Source organism: Gorilla gorilla, chromosome 18 (genome assembly GCF_029281585.2).
Source record: "Gorilla gorilla gorilla isolate KB3781 chromosome 18, NHGRI_mGorGor1-v2.1_pri, whole genome shotgun sequence".
Lineage (NCBI taxonomy): Eukaryota > Metazoa > Chordata > Mammalia > Primates > Hominidae > Gorilla > Gorilla gorilla.
Genome location: NC_073242.2, coordinates 3608253 through 3627896, shown reverse-complemented (window position 1 = coordinate 3627896; position 19644 = coordinate 3608253). Strand labels below are relative to the sequence as shown.

Below are 19644 nucleotides of genomic sequence, written 5' to 3'. Positions count from 1 at the left end.
GACTCTTGGGGTTGAAGATCCGCGGTGACGTCTTCCTGATGCCGCTGCCTCCTCTCGTCAGTGAAGGGAGTGGGACTTGCCGGAGAAAGAAGCAAAGGCTCCAGCCCCGGCTGGGTGAACCCTGCAGCTGGTCCTCACCGTCTCGGGAGGCAGCTCCGGCTTCTGTCCACTAGGTGAAGCGCTTGCCGTTTGCGATGAAATCGTGGAGCATTGAAAATTCCCAGGCTGGCGAAACGCTAAGGGGCATTGCTGGTCAGCAGGCGGGGCCCGTGCTGGTTGGAGCTGCTGGGGCTGAGATGGAATGGCGATGCCATTGGGTATTCCCTGTGGGAATGCAGCTGCCGTCCGCAAGCCCCCGCGACCTTTCTCCAGGGAGAATGAGGAGCCCACAGCGGGGTTAGGGCCGTGTGCTGCAGGGCGGGGCCTCGCCTGGTCGCGTGGCAGCCTCGAGGTTTGTAGCAGGTGATGGGGTGAGGAGCAGCTGGGCCCCACTAGCTCTTGGCCGCGTTGTCCCTCCTTTCACCCCCAGAAGTTACCCCTGCACTGTAAACCCCATGGGGCATTGAGCCTCCTATTTTCTTCTCCTGCTTCACAAGTTTAGAGTATTTGCTTAAATGCAATGCTTAAAGCCGCCCAGATGTTTGAGAAAATAAGTTTAGTGAGAAACAGGAGGCTTCACCTCAAACCATTTAAGGCTGCTGTGAGAAATTATCCCCATCCTTAAAAGCCTCCAGATGTTTGAAACTCCTGTTTTGTGTAAAATAACACCAACAAATAAGTAAAAACAAAAACCTCCTTACCGACTGCATTCCTTTCAAGTGTTTAACTGTTTAACTTCAAAGTCAGAAGTGCCCTAAACTCAAAAACGGCACCAACAACTACTTGAGTGGGACTCTTTTGTTTGCAGTCATCAGGAACTCAATTCAAGCTGATAAAAGCCAGAAAAAGAATGTCATTGAAGGGGCAGGGGTTGTTGATGTATGCAATTACTAACTGCAAAGGGGCATTCAGGAATGGGTGGATCTAGGGGCTTCAGTGGTCTCTATCTCTTACCTATGCCTTCCTCTGAAATGAGTCCCCCAGATTTCTCCTCCTGCCAGCTCCTGGCAGCCACGGTCATTTCTTTGCAGCCTCAAGTCTACTCTGAGATTTCCTCTTCCCAGCAGTTCAAACAGGAGCCTCTGATTGAGACGCTTGCACTGGCTGGGGCCTTGTGCCCACCTCTGAGCCCATCACTGCAGCGGGGCATTGGGTGCTTTCATCGGCCAGGCCTGGGTCACGGGACCATCTCGGAGGGCAGGGTGGGGCAGCCCACGGAGCCCAGGCTGCGTGTCTCTGGAAGAGAATCGAGGTGGGACTCGGGAGGGAAGGGTGCTGGGCAGGGAAGGTAGGGAGTGCTCAGGGGTGCTTCAGCGGAGGGACCTGGAAATGGCTCTGGCTGGCTGTGGTCAGTTTCCTGCTCCTTGCACATCCAGAGAAGGAAAGGACTTTTTTTTTTTTTGAGATGGAGTTTCACTCTTGTTGTCCAGGTGGGAGTGCAATGGTGAGATCTCGGCTCACTGCAACCTCTGCCCCCGGGGTGTGGGTGATTCTCCTGCCTCAGTCTCTGTGGTAGCTGGGATTACAGGCAGATGCCACGACGCCCAGCTAATTTTTGTATTTTTAGTAGAGACAGGGTTTCACCATGTTGGTCAGATTGGCTTCCAACTCCTGACCTCAGGTGATCTGCCTGCCTCGGCCTCCCAAACTGCTGGGATTACAGGCGTGAGCCACTGCGTCCAGCCAGGAAAGGACTTTTTAAAGCTTTGGATTACAAGAATGGGTGATGATCTCTCTCGGCTTGCCTGGCATCATTTTGAGAGAGGGTTGTCTGTTAAACCCTTTTAAATACAAATAAGATGCATATTAACGTTTAAGGAAATCTAATGTTTTCCACAATATGACTTTGAGAGCCTTAAGCTCTTGCGTGTATGTTTACCGGGGACGGGACCGTGTCCTTTGTGGAAGTCCAAGCCTCACTGTGATGACATCTGGAGGTGGGCCTTTGGGAGGTGATTTGGGTTAGATGGGGTCATGAGGGTGGGGCCACATGAGGGGATTCGTGCCCTCCTAGGAAGAGGAGGAGACCAGAGCTCGCTCTCCACCGCCTGCTGGCCAGGAAGCTGCCCTAGCAAGAAGCTGTCCCGGCCGGCCCCGACCTCAGACCCGCAGCCGCCAGACTGTGAGCAATGGAGGTCTGTGTGCGCCCCCTCTGTGGTGTTGGTTACAGCAGCCCCTCAGACGGAGAGTGAAGAGTGTTTAGATGGTTCTCCGGGAAGCAGCGCCTGAGATACAGGCTCAGGGCTGCCGGCTCACTAGGGAGTGAGGCTCAGGGGAAAGGGGTGGGGGAAGAGCAAGGTGGGTGCGGGGGGCAGGCGAGGGAGAAGGGGGGAGAGGGAGGGGAAGGGGAGGGGGGAGGAGAGGGAGAAGGGAGGAACCGAGGGGACGTGGGGTGCTCAGCGCACGGGGGCATCTTCCAAATGGCCACATAAATGAGCGCAATTCCGGGTCCACCCGAAGGTGCGGGGGGAGGTTCCTCCCCCGGTTTCCACCTCACAGAGGATGCTGTTTCCCCGCACGCGGCTGCTCCTGGAGGGTGAGAAGGGGTTGCAGTGGTTCCGCTCAGGGCCAGGTGGGGCAGGAGGCCGGACCCCTGTCTTGGTGGACGCTCGGCCGCAGCCCTCTGTTGTGGCCTCAGCAGCGACTCCAACCGAATCTGTGGCCAGAGGCTGTGGGGAGTGGAAGCTGGAGGACCCAGGCTCTGAGGGCGTCTGACCCAGGGAGCCCGCAGCAGGCAGGTCACCCCCACCTCTGGCCCCGTGATGCTGCAGGGACCCCAGCTGTGGGAAAAGCCACGCTACTGTCCCCCAGAGCAGAGGACCAAGTGCTCAGCTGCAGAGCCCGGCCGGGGGTGCTCGGCCGTCATGTCTGCAAAGGCCTGGAGCAGATGTGCCCAGGCCGCGGGGAGGAGCCGGAGGTGCCCAGGCCCCGGGGGGCAGCCGGAGGTGCCCAGGCCGCGGGGAGGAGCTGGAGGTGCCCAGGCCCCGGGGAGGAGCCGGAGGTGCCCAGGCCCCGCGGGGAGGAGCCGGAGGTGCCCAGGCCCCGCGCAGGGGAGCCGGAGGTGCCCAGGCCCCGCGGGGGGGAGCCGCAGGTGCCCAGGCCGCAGGGGGGAGCAGGAGGTGCCCAGGCCGCGGGGGGGAGCAGGAGGTGCCCAGGCCGCGGGGAGGAGCAGATGTGCCCAGGCCCCGGGGGGCAGCCGGAGGTGCCCAGGCCGCGGGGAGGAGCCGGAGGTGCCCAGGCCGCGGGGGGGAGCCGGAGGTGCCCAGGCCGTGGCTGTCCTGAGGTCTCCGCTGGCCCGTCGCTGTCCTCTCTCTCCTGTGCCGGGGTGGCTGCCCTGCAGGCTCCAGTGAATATAATTTTCTCTTGGCTTAGCTGCATCCTGCAGTTTTGATGTGTCTTTTCTTCATCACCATTTATTCAACACATATCCAAATTCTGCTATGATTTCTTTTGGCCACTGGATTATTTAGAAGCATATTGTTTAATTTCCAGGAAGTTTAGCATGTTTTAGTATTTTTTTTCACTTCTAAGTTTACTGAGGTCAGAAAATATGCTCTGAATTTTAAATTTAGATCCTTTGAAATTATTTGAGGCTTTCCCTATGTCCCAACATATGGAAATTTTGGTGAATGTTATGTGTACACTTAAGAAGAAGAGGAAGCAAGCCATTTTGGATACAAGGTCTGAGGCAGAACAATTGGGCCGCTCTAGTTGATTATGTTGCTCAGGTCTTCCTTATCCTGACTAATTTTATGTTACCCAGTTACCGAGAAAGGCACGTGACAATTCCCCTATGCTTGTGGATTTTTCTCTTTGTATTTGGCTCTCATTACTCTTAGTAGGGTGCTCCTAGGTGGGATTTACATGTATCCCCCTTGGGATTTGCTGATCTTCATGAATCTGTGGATTAACGTCTTCCAACAGTTTTCAAAGATTCCCACCCATTATTGTTTCAAATATTTCGTCTGTCCCATCAACTCTGATCTCTCTCTGGGATTATGCATATCTCAGACCTATTGACTATGTCTCATCTGTTATTTTTTTCCTTTCTGGATTTTCTATTTATTTTTTCCCATTCCTTTCATGTGAGTATTTTCTATTACTTCTGTTGAGGTAGTTTCTAATGACTTGCATTTATGTTTACAAATTCTATCTTCTGCTGTGTTCAATTTTTATTAAACCCACCAATTTCATTCTTAATTTCAGATATCATACTTTTCAATTCAAGAACGTCCGTGTTATTATTTTAACGTTTCCATTTCTTTGTCGGAATCCCTCATTTTCCCATCTGTTGTTACTGAGCTCATTCATCACAGCTGTCTTTAAGGTCCTTCTCTGGCAATACCATTTTGGATCATCCGTGGGTCCCTTTCTGCTCTTTCTTTCCCTCTTTGTTATAGGTCACATGGTCTTTATTCTTGACACACTCTGGTCATGTGTACCGAATGCTGAAGCTGGTGAATTATCATAACAGCAGTGCCCTGCTGGTTCCAAGCCATGTTGTCTTTAAGCATAAAGTGCTCACCGTTTCCTCTTCTGAGGAGTGGATTGAGGCCTGATCATTCTCGGTGGAGGATGGAGCCTGGTGAGAGTGAACTGCACTTTCTGTTGCACTGAGGCTCACCCAAGCTTGTCTTGCCCCTCGGGGTGGCTTCCCAGGGCTCCCAATCCAGAGCCCGGTGGCTGGTGGCTCCCTGTCTCCCCAGTACTGGAACAAGCAGGACAGAGAGGCAGGTGCTCAAGGGAGGGAGACATGGGTGTTCAAGGGGGAGAGACATGGGGGTGTGGAGGAGAGAGGTGTGAGTGTGAGATGTGGTCATGCACAGGAGGAGGCTGCCCTGCTGCAGGACAGGCATCCACCTCCTGTTGATCCTCCCCTTTCCAGGGAAGAATGGGATCGACATGTCCCCTTTCCAGGGATAGGAGGGGTGGAAATCTTTTTGACGCTGCGGGAAGCTTAGAGTGGCCATCCCTTTGTTCGCCTGGGGTGAGGGTTTTTGTGGAAAGGAGACATTAAGTGTCTTGGTGTCCGATTGGTTGGACACGCTATTGGCCTGTTATCTACAGTACTTCTTTACATCCACCCCTTAGGATCAGTTTTCTCCTCCCCATGGGTACATGTCCTCAACCTTGGCAAAATAAACTTTCTAAAGTAACTGAGACAGGTCTCACAGCCTCAGGAGGCCCTGATGACATGCTGAAGGCAGTCGGAGCACAGTTTGGTTTTATACATTGTAGACACGAGACATCAGTCAGCATATGTAAGATGAACATTGGTTTGGTCTGGAAAGACGGGAAGACTGGAAGCAGGGAGGGGGCTTCCAGGTCATAGGTAGATAAGAGACAAATGGTTGCATTATTTGGAGTTTCTGATGAGCCTCTCCGAAGGAGGCAGTCAGATATGCATTTATCTCAGTGAGCAGAGGGGAGACTTTGAAGAGAATGGGAGGCAGGTTGGCCCTAAGCAGTTCCCAGCTAGACTTTTCCCTTTAGCTTAGGGATTTGGGGGCCCAAGGTTTGTTTTCCTTTCACACCTGTTAGGCATTTGGGCTGTTTCTACCTTGCGTCGGCTGTGAATAATGCTGCCATGAACATATGTGTACTTTCTGCCATGAACATATGTGTACCTGCTGCCATGAACATACGTGTACCTGCTGCCATGAACATACGTGTACCTGCTGCCATGAACATATGTGTACCTGCTGCCATGAACATATGTGTACCTGCTGCCATGAACATATGTGTACCTGCTGCCATGAACATGTGTACCTGCTGCCATGAACATATGTGTACACACTTTGAGGCATGAGGAAGAGCAATGAATAAACTACTGAACCGTCTGCCTTCAGGGGCCACACATGACAAGCCTGACCCTAGACACCACCAACAGTGCACACGTGAGGATGATGGGCAGACATGGCAGGGTCAGGGCGAGAGTGGCAGTGGAGGGCAGGGAGAGTGGCAGGGAGGCCTGTGAGGGGCAGATGTGGAGAAGGAAGGCAGGGGTCTGCAGCTCTTGGGGGGTGCCTAGGGGCACTCGATGTGAGAGGCAGCTAGGACGGGAGGTAGAGAGTGTCGGGGGAGCTGGCCCAGGCAGTGGATGTCATCAAAGACCCCCAGGAGCACAGGTAGGGCTCACCCAGGGCTGGCTGGGCAAGGGCCTGGCCACATCGTTTGTGTTGGACAGAGACTTGAAGGCAGCTGGGCTGGGGAGCTTCACAGTGGAACAGACAGCCCTGGTGTACCCTGGTGGAGGCTGTGGCTTGGGGGAGCGGGGGCAGCCTACGGGCTTGGTAATGGAGCACATGTGGCTTTCCCAGCTTGGTCTTGAGTTGAAAGGTGATGAGGAGTCCAACTCAGGAAGCCACAGTCATTGACCAAGTCCTGGCTGTCTGGGATACGGTAATGTGGCCCACAGCTTGGCGTCACTGCACTCCAGCCTGGGCGACAGGGTGAGATCCTGCATGTGAGTCTGTTCTTGCATTGCTATAAAGAAATACTGAGGCTGGGTAATTCATAAAGGAAAGAGATTTAATTGGCTCATGGTTCTGCAGGCTGTACAGGAAGCATAGTGCCAGCCTTTGCTTCTGGGGAGGCCTCAGGGAACTTCCAGTCATGGTGGAAGGCAGTGGGGAGGCAGGAGTACGTGGTGAGAGCCGGAGGGTGGGTGGGGGCAGACTCTTAAACAACCAAAGCAGTGAGGAGGCAGGATTACACGGTGAGAGCCGGATGGTGGGTGGGAGCAGACTCTTAAACAACCAGCTCTCCCGAGAACCAACCGAGCAGGAACTCACTCATCTCCCAGGGCATGGTGCTAAGCCATTCACGAGGGATCTGCCCCCATGATCCAACAGTTCCCACCAGGCCTCACCTCCAACACTGGGGAGCACATTTCAACGTGAGATGTGGAGGGCACACTCATCTAAACCGTATCACTCCGTCTCTAAAAAACAACAGGAGTTTATTCTCATTTTTGGAGACCAGAAATCTGAGACCAAAGTGTTGGTGGCCTCACTCCCTTCCCAGGCTTGAGGAGAGAAGCCTTCCTGCCTCTCTTAGCTCCTGGTGTCCCGAGGTGTCCCTGGGCCTGTGTTTTTGTGCCTGCATTGCTCCCATCTCTGCCTCTGTTCATGTGGCCTCTCCACTTTCCTCTCTCTTCTGTTCTGTCTGTGCCAATCTCCCTCTTCCTTTCTTTTATAAGGACACCAGTCAGTAGACTTAGGGTCCACCAGGGCAACCCAGTGTGATCTCATCTCAACGTCCTTCACTTAATTACATCTGCAATGACCTGATTTCCAAATAAGGTCACATTCACAAGTACTGAGGTATATTAGTGCGTTCTCATGGTGCTATGAAGAAATACCCGAGACTGGGTAATTTATAAGGAAAAGAGGTTTAATTGACTCACAGTTCTGCATGGCTGGAGAGGCCTCAGGAAACTTACAATCGTGGCGGAAGAGGAAGCAAGCATGTCCTTCTTCATATGGTGGCAGGAAGGAGAAGTGCCCAGCAAAAGGAGGAAAAGCCCCTTATAAAATCATCAGATCCATTAGGCATGGTGGCCCAGGCCTGTAATCCCAGCACTTTGTGAGGCTGAGGTGGGCAGATCACAAGGTCAGGAGTTTGAGACCAGCCTGGCCAACAAGGTGACACCCTGTCTCTACTAAGAATACAAAAATTAGCCAGGCATGGTGGCGTGCACCTGTAATCCCAGCTACTTGGGAGGCTGAGGCAGAAGAGTCGCTTGAACCCAGGAGGTGGAGGTTGCAGTGAGCCGAGATCGTGCCACTGCACTCCAGCCTGGGTGACAGAGCAAGACTCCGTCTCAAAAAAACAAAAACAAAACAAAAAAGACCCATCAGATCTCATGAGAACTCACTCACTATCATGAGAACAGCATGGGGGGAACCGCCCCATGATTCAATCACTTCTCATGACACATGAGGATTATGGGAACTACAGTTCAAGATGAGATTTGGGTGGGGACCTAGCCAAGCCGTATAGGGTTAGGACTTAGACATATTTTTGGAAGACATAATTCAACTCACTACTCCACTCTTCCCTAACTCGGCTATATATCAGACCCTCTTGGGGATCTTATAAAAGTTACATGTTATTATAATTTCTGTTCCATAATCCCAGTAGGTTGCTCGGTGCCTGGTTCTGACGCTATCCCTCAGATCCTGTGGAAGTTGCTGATGCCAGGATGCAGTTGCTCTCCTAAAGCAGAGTGGGAGATCCTGAGGGAGGGAGCCTCCTGCTTGTGTGTCTGCGGTAAGAACGGCTGCGCAGACGCTCTGAAAGTCCTTATGCCTCTGTGTTGTTCCAAATAAACTCACTTATCCTGAGAGCCGCTCCCTTTGCTGCTCAGGATGGCACAATCTGGTGCCAGAAATAGGACTAGAAGCAAGATGACCTTCAGAAGGAAGTGACAATTCTTGGAACTGCTGTGTAGTGCCCGCCTGAGGCCTCTGAGCGCTTCCTTTCCGCGGCCCACCTCTTCTGCTGCGTGCATCTTCTCCCAGGCTGAGAGCCCTCCTTCCGGCAGAAGCTTGACTTCGCTTGGGATCTGCCTTGGACCAGGCCACCTTAATATAGGACCTTGCATCCGTCCTGGGACCCTGTGAGGCCGGGTTGTCCTTTCTGGTCCTGGGGAGCACTCTGGTTTGTTTGTTTCTGTGCGTCCATAAGTGATGAAGTGATTTGGCTTTTTTTACTTCTGCTCTCCCTGCTTGTTTCAAAACATCTTTAAAGAGCAAATATCACATACAGCGGTTATATGAATTTCCTTTTGCTCTCAAAAGTGCAGTAGGAGACAGAATGGGATTCTCAAAGTGTAAGGCACGCCCGGCTTTCGGGGGCTCAGCTGGTCGTACGTTCAAACATTGTGGCCCTTTGTGCACATTTTAAGCCCATGGACAGATGACACCAAGGGTGATTTGGAATTCCAGTGGCCATTTGAGAATCATTCCAACTCCCCAGCCTGGTTTCCTAGAACTATATTAGAAAATTGCAGCTATTGGGTTAAACAGTCTGAATGAGGCACGTATTTTTAATTGCCATCTTGAGGCTTCAAAGTGCATTCAGGACTTTCAAAAGGCCTCGCTGCAAAATACCGTCTCCACGCCAGCCAAGGCGCCTCCTTCCCAGAGCCCTTCCCTCCCCTTCCCACAGCACAGCCTCCTCCTCCTTCTGGCTGACCTCCCCACCCGCTTTATTCAGAGCTCCCCTGCTTTTCTCCACAAACACCAATTCCTCTTTTAACACATGGCATCTCTAGGGAAGTTCTAGATGAAGGAGATAAAGTAATTAAATATGCTATTCTGGCATATTGACAATTTAGTTAGAATCACTCGAAAAACAGCAGGCTTGCTTCTTTTTCAAAGCTACCCATGCTGATTGCAGATATAAAAAAATGTTTTCTCCCCACTCTTCCTTAATGGGCTCTACCCTGAAGTTAGCAATCTAATCAAGAAGCAAGCAAAGCTGAAAAGACTGTCTATCAAACCAAACACTGTCTGGCATTTAGCTGGCTGTTTTGAAACTGTTTTGTAAAAACTCACGTCTATAAAGGAAAACAGCTTTTGGCTTCCAGAGGCAAAAACTGTGAGAATAAATGAGTGAAGTAAGATGTAATTAGGATTTCCCTGCTGCCATCTCTGTGCTGGTAAGAGTTGTGTCCAGTTAAGAAAATTAATATCCTCCTTTAGATGGAAGGAAAAATAGAGCCCTTCCTCTGCTACTTCTTCATTGCTTTTAGCAGAAAAGAATATCTGTGTTAAAGAAGCATCATCTGGAATGGTCCTTCCTAACTCCTTCAATGGCCAGTTTTGATTAAGAAGGAATTAAAGCATAATTGTAGGTGAATGTAAATGACTTTAAAGTTCATCAACTTTTCAATGATAGTTGTTTTATAAACTGTGTCTACTTAAAATGAAGTCCAAACATATTTTGGGGGAAACTTGAAGCCTTAAAATGAACTTAAATAATAGATATTCATAAAATGAGTCATTTTCAAATAAGATAAAACCCACTGCTACAACTATAATTAAAACAAAACCAAAAAACACACCGATTTCAAAGCTGCCTGGAGGTTTTTTATTCTCACCAGCCCTAGCTGAAATGTAAACATCCAAGAAATTAACTTCTGCACCCATTGGAGACCATAAATAGGGGTGAAGGAAGCAAGCAAGCAAGGAAGGAAGGAAGGAAGGAAGGAAAGGCAGCCTTCTTATCTTCAAGGATGAGAAGCTGAAGCAGACAGAACATTGTACAGACCTTGTTAGATAACTCATATGTTTTAAGCTCCCTGGAATGATTTAGTGAATTGATAACGGCCTCTCTGGGGTCTTCATTTCCATACGGGGGCTCCCATGCTATGTAAAACCTGTATGATGCTTCTCTCCTGCTAGTCTATCTTATGTCAATTTAATTCTCAGACCCAACTGGGACGCTAAAGGCTGGGACATCCCACTTTGTCCTCTCCCCGGAACCTGCAGGTGGGATTCCAGGACACCTGACACAGGGCAGAGGCAGGAATTCTTCCCAAAGTCAGCTCTCTCACGCCACTACCTGGAATGCCTGGTTGAGAAGGTAAAAGGTTTTCTTGTCCCTTTTCAAATTTGGATCGAAAGGAGAACATTGTAAGAAGTGGTTCTTTATATGGTGACTCTTGTGAATTTGGTGCTGGGTGCCCGTTGCTTTTTGGCCACAGCTTCCCAGAAATAGCTGCTGTTTTCTTTGTCTCTGCCTTTTGTGGGGTTTGTCCTAAGGCCTGTTTTCTGTCTTGAGAACTTGGACATAACCAGTGAGGATGCTGTCTCTGGTCTCTGCCCACTGAGAGATCCGAGCTGCCAGGCATGCTTCTGATGGCGGTCACCGGCCAGGACCCAAACATGAAGTGTCTCTGTTCGACCACATCAGCTCTCAGGAACTTAGCTTAACTGCCTCGCCATGGTTACCTTGTTACCAGTGAGCATCTTTACTTCCTTAGCATATCTTCAGGAGAAATTTTGGATCCTGAAGGGGGCTACATCCTTTGCATCCTTTCTGGGGTCCTCTTGCATCCATGGTTAAGCCATACAGGGCTTACTAGTTTTGAATCACAGCGGAAGTAGGTTTACCTTTGGTTTGGAAGTTGGTTAATATTTGGAGCATTATAGGAACTTTTTGTTTGTTTGGTCTTCTGTCCTAAGCTAAAATGGAACTAGAAGGGAGGAAAGAAAGACTTCAATACCACCGGGAATGTTTACTGTTGTCCTGGTTAAAAGCTGATAATAAGATATTTGAAAAGGGACTTTCTTTAGAGCTCCCTGATGAGAAGTCAGGCTAACTGGAAGCTGATGCTCAGGCTATAACTCTTGGTGGCTCTCTGTTTTCTCTGCCAGACTCTGCTTCTCCCCCTGGGAACTTCTCAGCCAGCCGAGCCATCCTTTCCCAGCACTGCTGACTGTGTGCTGTGCACATTTTTTGATTGGCGTGATTCTTGACTGTTTACAAATGGAGCAAATAAAATATCTTTAAGGTCTTTCCTACTTAGTAAGAGGCATTGTTTAAATTGACTTAGAAATAAATGAGCATACCTACAACTGTAAAAAAAAATAGGAACTAACCCAAATGTTTTTAAAGTTCACTTGACCTGGGGTAAACTTTGGTGAATAAAGGTGAGTTTAGATTTGCCGGTTTGATAAAAGCAGGTGTCTTCAGAGTCCTCAGCGTTAAAGATGATGCAGACACGCAACTTTCATCTCTGCTAAATGTTTAATGGTAAAGCATGAGTCTGACCTAAAAACAAGTGTGCCCGCAGAAGTGAGGCGGCACGCCCGTTACTCCTCACGCAGGAAGCGCAGCAATGAAACAAAACGCCGTGCGTTTAACTCTTCGGTTTCTTGATTTTGAGATGACTGCCTGACAGTCACATGCTGTAAAAATGGTTAATAGGAAAACACCTCAAGATGATGGATGCTTAATATCTCAGGAATTTTCTCAGGAGTAACACAGACAAGTTAAAATACTAAAACATTAATGGCTGAACATAAGTGTAAGCTTATTCCTGGCTTCGAAAGTTCTGTGGAAAGATAAAATTTGTTTGGGTCTATTAGAAAACATTGTGTCTTGTTCTACATTGAGAAATTGTTCTATGAGGAAGCACGTTTCTGAAAAATTATAAAATATGTATTCATAAAATGTTATCATATAACAGTTCAAAATTGCTTACTTCCTAGGTTCCACTAAAAATTAAGGGCACTAAGATTTAAAAATTCTAATTAATGTGTGTAACTCTATATACAAAGTATGAAAAATAATGATACAATTTTTGGTATTTTTGGTAAAAAAATTACAAAAGACGAGGTTTTTTTTTAGAAGAAGAATTATTTTGTCTAATTTGGAGGTTATTTAAAGGTTGCTTGAAAATGCAAATTTCGAAAGGAAATAGAAACACGGCAGAAAGGAACCAGTAAATGGGACAAAAATAAGCAAAGAAAGTTATATCTTTGGTAAGGAAAGTTGAAAAGAAAAAGAGAATAAAAATTTTTTTTTATATGAGAAAATCTTGTGTGGCCAAAATTATAAGGGAAAAAAGAGTAAATTTTTATCCTAAGTTAGAGTGATTGGTTGTTCCAGTATAAAAAAGAGGAAGTATAGAATGAAACTGAAGGTTTGAACAAATTCTAGAAGGTTTGAGAAAATTGCAGAAGGTTTATGGAAGATGAATTTTATGAAATACATTTTGTATGTGATCAAGTTGACTAAAAATAGAAGGAAATAATTTATAAGTCTTTCTAAAATAGAATATTAAGATCTAGGCTGGGCGTGGTGGCTCATGCCTGTAATCCCAGCACTTTGGGAGGCTGAAGAAGGCAGATCACTTGAGGTCAGGAGTTCAAGACCAGCCTGGCCAACATGGTGAAACTCCTTCTCTACTAAACATACAAAAATTAGCTGGGTGTGGTGGCGCATGCCTGTAGTCCCAGCTACTAGGGAGGCTGAGGCAGGAGAATCGCTTGAACCTGGGAGGTGGAGGTTGCAGTGAGCTGAGATTGCGCCACTGCACTCCAGCCTGGGCGACAGAGTGAGAAGAAGAAAAAAGACCTAAAGTTTGCCGACATGAAACTAGAATTTGGTCCTCTCTGTTAATACGACAAGATTTTCTTGTAGTATTGATCTCCCCCTGATTAAAAAATAATCAGGGTGTTCCTTACCTTTTTGGTAACTGTCGCAGGTGAGTGGTGACCCTCTGGGGCTGGTGGTGTGGTGAGAAGAAGAATTTGCCAAGACAGTTGCAGATAAAGAAAAGCAGATTTATTAAAGAAAGTATGAAAATACATTGCAAGAGTGCAATGGGCAAGTTAGCAGAGAGGAGCTGACTGCAAGGAGGCAAAGGCTTGGTGGGGGTTTTATAAGACAGTCTTTGTGCTGTGAGCTGAAGAGGGCTTTGACAGTGCTGATAACGCCAAGGTTGCAGTGAGCTAACTTGTAATTTTTCTGTCAGTCAAGGGTCTGGTGATAGCTGGAAGACTGAGTTATTTGTGCAGGAGGGTTATGTGTTCTGGACCATGAAGAAAGGCAGACTTAAAACTTATGTGCCTTCTCTTTTTGCTTCCTTCAGTCCTGCCAGCCCCACTCCCCCTCTGTAATGAGGCCTCCACAGTAACTGGCCTAAAATAATTTATCAAGATAATGTCGTGTACTTTGCGCTGTCTTTATTAGGTTTTTGATTGCTTGGAAAAATTCTTCCTTTAAAGAGTTAGGGTTTTTTTTTTTTTTTGTCTGTGTAACTTTATTTGCTTTTAAAGTATTTTAATTATCACTATAGTTAAATGGATGACTGTTATTTCACAATGACCTATTATCCTGTTTTAATTAAGTGTTTTAAACCTTTGACATTTTTGACAAGCTTTCCCAAGATCAAATTCTAAATTAAATCTTTTTATTCTTACCTTGTAAAAGAGATATATTAATTAAGTTTATTTGACATGCTAAATTATTAAATATGTGGGAAGCATTGTAAACAAGAAATGATGTTTAACCTTTTTTTTTTTTTTTTTCCTGAGACGGAGTCTGGCTCTGTCACCCAGGCTGGAGTGCAGTGGTGCAATCTTGGCTCAGGGCAAGCTCCACCTCCTGGGTTCACGCCATTCTCCTGCCTCAGCCTCTCGAGTAGCTGGGACTACAGGCGCCCACCACCACACCCAGCTAATTTTTTTGTATTTTTAGTAGAGACAGGGTTTCACCTTGTTAGCCAGGATGGTCTCAATCTCCTGGCCTCATGATCGGGTTGCCTCGGCCTCCCAAAGTGCTGGGATAACAGGAGTGAGCCACTGCGCCCGGCCTTAACCTTTCTTTAAGTTATATTTGTATGGATACAGTATTAGTGTATTCCAAAAGTTATATAAAATTCTTAAATATCTGATATATCTTGGCATAATGTTATCAGTAGTAGTTGTAATTATTGTGTTAAAATGTTCTATGCTATGGAAATAACCAAAGTTCCTTGTCAATTTCTCATTATAATGAACTCTCATCAGACTTTTAACCATGACCCGTCTATGTTTTTGTCATCCATGTAAAGATCCAAATCCAATTTATTGTTTTGATGTTTCTCTAAAAGCTTTTGCAATCAACTACAGTCCAGATTGCTTCTAATGAAATGACTTTGGCAGTCCTCTTGAACTCTGATTGCTGATACCTTTAAGATCATACCGTTGGACAGAGTAGATATTTTTGGGACTCTGTTGAAGAAACTGATGGGTTCATAAATCTGCTAACCTAGATCAAGCAGAATGAGAATTAATTACATGGGACTGAATGAATTGACAAAAAGGAATTATGGGTTTTTACAGTTTTAATTTAAAATATTTTTGGTTCTCTATCTTAATGTTTTGTTTTCCAGGTTTAAGGAGAATAGTTTTCTTAAGCTATCTATAATTTACACCAATTTGGTAAAGTATAACTTTGTGAACAAAAATTGAAACATAGGCTTGTTTCCCTACCTTATCTCTCCAAAATTTGTGAACTATTTGTGAGTATGATTATGTTTTTGGCAATACAGTCATTTGTGTAAGTTCAATAAGAGCCTGTTCTCTTCACAGCAGCATACAATGGAAAATATTGGTTATATTACCAGGTTTTGACTGGAATGCCAGGCTTAACGTTGCTCAGAAGTTGCTTCTATGAGGACGTCTCCCAGCAGCTGTCAGTGTTTCCAATGAGTCATTGCCGGCCCCTGCAATGAGCCTCTCAGGCTGGTAAGTTTTGTTTCAGAACCACTTCCTGAAGCTTCTTTTGCCTTTAAAAGCTTCCTCTTGCCCCAGCCTCCCAGGGAATGCCTGTGGTCTGTCATGGCTCACACATCCTGGTTGATAATCCACTGCTGTTCTCCAGGGAATGCCTTCATTTTGAGAGCTGCTCGCTGCCTGTTGTGGTTTCAGTTAACGGCCCACCGCTGTGTGCAGAGTTCACCAGCCGCTGTGGTGTGCAGTGTGGCAGCTGACCTGCCTGCCTTGTGGTTTTCTAATCCCATGGAGGGGACGTCTTAGGTGTTCTCACCAAGAATGCACAGCAAATGTGCTGGGTGGGCCACATCCTCCCTCATGTTTGGTGCCACCAGTTTTATAGATTTTGGCTACCGTGGGTGTGTGTGGTGGTTTTCGTTGGTGTTTACGATGCAGCTTCCTTGTGCTCGAGTCTGTCGAGCACTTTTTCTTGTGTTTATTTGCCATCATTTGGCGAAGTGTTCAAATCCTTTGACCGTTGTTTCACCAAGTTGTTTTATTATGAAATTTTAGGGGTTACTTATTCTGGATGTCAGCACTTGGATAAATATTTGAGAATATTTTTTGCAGTAAGTGACATCATTTTATGTGGATGAACAGAAGATTTTAATTTTGATGAAGTCTAATGGATATATGTGATGTCAGTGTATTTTGAATGCATACATATGTATATTTAATGCATTCTTTTATGATGATTGTGCACTTCATATGAAATGTGGCAACCATGCCTTGCCATCCCGGAGGCCTCTGCTTCTCTGATCTGTGGGTGTCATAGGCACTTCGCTTACACACACCTTACGGCACGGTTTCTTTTGCTCTAAGCCTGCACGTGTGTTTTAAAGGTAATTTCTTCCGTTAGAGAAGTCGCGTATGCTCACCCTGCTATTTGCCATTTCTGGAGCTCTTTATCTCCTTCTTCATATCTGCATTTCCCTCTGGAATCATTTCCATTCAGCCTGAAGAACTCTTCTGCCTGGGACTCCACCTTCTTTTCTAGCAGCTGGGCTCATTGGGAGCTCTGTCCTCTGGTGGGTCTGGCCAGGGGACGCTGGGTTTTCTCTTAGGGTTTCAGTTGGCCCGTGTGGTGCCAATGTCAACGTGTCTGTAGGCCAGAGCCAGCAATGAGCACCCCCTCGGTCTGGCCCTGAGCTCCAAGGCCCCACTCCCATGGGATCTTGCTGCCAGGACCCCACTCTCTGCATCTTGTCCAGAGTGTCGAGGAGGGCAGGGTCCAGTGGGTTCTCTCGGCCCTCCCAGGGCTGAGTCTGTGCTCTGACCTTTCCTGGGAGGCACTCAGGGCCAACAGAGCAACAAGGGGCCTTTCCCTGTGGCTCCCTCCCCTCTGGAGAAAATGGGTCAGACCTGGGTTTCTCCATAGTCACTGTCCCTAAAATGAAGCCGGGCTGCCAGAGGCGGTTGCATCTCCCGGCACCAAGACCCCAGAGTCCCTGTGAGAAAGAGGACCAACGACGATGGAAGCCTTTCTCTAATGTGCGCACAGCCAGGCCGCTCCTCTGAAGGCACTGAGCCGCCTCTAATCACAGCGCCACACTGGCCACAGGTCGCTGGGTATAGGATGAACCCAGCTGTGAAGAGGATGCATTTCCTGGGAGGTTTCTGTGAAGTTACTGAACTGCCAAAAGGTAAGCAGTTTTAATTGATTTGTGAGTCTTCAATTAAGCACAGCAGAATGCTAATTAAATATTCTCTGTTCTTTAAATAGAGAATGCTTTAAATAATTCAGCACAATCTTTGCATATATCACACCATTCAGCTGAGGTGCCTGTCAGCAGTCAAGTGATTGAGAGCACAAACTGTCCCAAAGACACAGCCCCCTTCCCTCTGGGGACGCGCACAGCCTGCAGAACAGATGTCACCTGATGCAGTGTTGTGGTTTAAAAACTCATTATGGGAAGCATGAGGCTGGACGCAGGGGACCCTGGAGGCGATGCAGGGGCTTTGGCAGCCTGGAAGCTGTTGGAGGAGGGGCCCTTGGTGGAAGTGGGGACAGTTTGAGCCTCCGGCCTCCAATTCCCTCCCGCTGGCTTCTGGGCCGCACCTCCAGGAATCCAGCTAGACCCACAGGGCTGTGACTCCAGACTTTATTAAATGTTTCCTCTAATGGTTCTGGCCATTCTGCTGGGCCATTAAAGGCCACCCCAGGGCCACAGATATGAGCGTGGTGTCTGTATGTGGTCCTTTCATGGAGGGCAGGAAGCATCATCATTACTTTTTTAACGGTTTTCAATTTGTGTTGACAAAGAGCCTTAGTGAATCTGTTGGAAGAAGAGTGACTTGAAAATGAACCTGACTCCCTGTATCTTAGTAGTCCATATTCTCTGATACAGTTAACGTTTTCCTTCCAACCTCTTCACTGTTCAAGCAAAGTGGTATTTTAACTATTCACTGTGTGACACTTTAATAGGAGTTTTGATTAGCAATTTCAGGATGTGGAATTGCTACACTGCACCAGGTTCCTGCAGGAGCAGCAGCCTCAGCCCGTGGATGGGACGTGAGATCTTGGTGTTTCTCCTGGAGGAAACGCTGTGCTGCTGTGTTGATGACGGGGCGTGTGTGGGGATGATGACGGGTGATGGAGTGTGGGGATGATGATGGAGTGTGGGGATGATGATGGGTGATGGAGTGTGGGGATGATGATGGAGTGTGGGGATGATGATGGGTGATGGAGTGTGGGGATGATGACGGGTGATGAAGTGTGGGGATGATGACGGGTGATGGAGTGTGGGGATGATGATGGAGTGTGGGGATGATGATGGAGTGTGGGGATGATGACGGGTGATGGAGTGTGGGGATGATGATGGAGCGTGGGGATGATGACGGGTGACGGAGTGTGGGGATGATGACGGGTGATGGAGTGTGGGGATGATGATGGGTGACTGAGCGTGGGGTTGATGACAGGGCGTGGGGTTGATGACGGGGCGTGGGGTTGATGACGGGGCGTGGGGTTGATGACAGGGCATGGGGTTGATGACGGGGCGTGGGGCTGTTGATGGGGTTTGGGGTTGATGACGGGGCGTGGGGCTGATGACGGGGCGTGTGGCTGATGACGGGGTTTGGGGTTGATGACGGGGCATGGGGTTGATGATGGGGCATGGGGTTGATGACGGAGTGTGGCGTTGATGATGAGGCGTGGGGTTTATGACAGAGTGCGGGGTCGATGACGGGGTGTGGGGTTGATGACGGGGCATGGGGTTTATGACAGCTTGTGTCAGACGAAGCCACATCAACTCATTCTGAGCACCCCTTTCCTCAAAACATAAGGATGAGCATGACCAAAATCTCAAGACATTTTTCCTAAGTCCTTAAGATGGATGAACTTCTACAGGTAAGTAGGTAGATTAATAAACAGAGGTAAGGAATGTTGGCATGAAGAAGCTCCCTAGGCCACTGTGTGGCTGAAGCTCTGACTGGTCATGCTGGTTAAGGATGCATCTGAGCAAGATCGGTCGCTGACAGGTAGGTGTGTAGAAAATAACCTATATGTGGTGGTCCATTTTCAATTCTAAGTGCCTTCATATAGGTTTAAGCAGGCTATGTGGAAATAGAGAAATAAAGAAGCAGAAATGTACTGAGTCACCACCCTGCCCTCCTTCCTGCTTTCCTTTTCACCCAGCGGCCAGGTGCCTATCAGTAGGAGCCCCCTCAACTACCCTCTCCTCACCCCATCAAAGAATTTAGTTTAGGCTAGCTTGCAACATAAATAATTATACCTTTTCTTATCAGCTACGTGCAGCCACCAGGGCCATAGTCAAATGTTTGAAGAGTCCTGAGACAGTTGCAATGCATGGTGGGCTGCAATAAAATGCAGCAGAAAGATCCTAAAGAGCATACTTGAAATCTTAATCCAATGACCAATAGGTGATGTCCAGGAAGATTGTAACCCCATTTACTCAACCAATGAGGAACTGGGGGAGGGACCTGCACACTAGGGGATAAATTGCTTGTTGAAACTCTGCTGGAGGTGGCTGCATGCCAGCCAGACACCCAATCTTGCAAGACTGTCATTGAAAATCTCTGTTTTGCTGTTCTCCGTGTCTCTGCGTCCAGCCTTTGGGTTTGGACGGGTGAGTTTGCTTCTCACAGGTGTGACTCTGTCTCTATTTGCATCAGGTTCAGTTTCTTCCTGGTTGACCTTGTGGGTGTGAATGTTGTCACAGACCTGCCAGGCCATCTTTCTGCAAGAAGATAAAGGAAGACCAGGAGTGCCTGCCGAACTCCTACGGAGGAAGTCTAGGAGAGGAAGGGGTAG

General features: G+C 47.9%; 1 long non-coding RNA gene across 1 annotated transcript in view; it reads left to right on the top strand.

Moving 5' to 3' along the window:
- Positions 1 to 19644, top strand: part of LOC129527809 (uncharacterized) — a 65382-nt gene that overhangs the window by 17457 nt on the left and 28281 nt on the right. Inside the window, exon 2 of the long non-coding RNA XR_010131481.1 lies at positions 15227 to 19640. This is a non-coding gene — a long non-coding RNA (uncharacterized lncRNA). The remainder of the gene's footprint in view (positions 1 to 15226; positions 19641 to 19644) is intronic.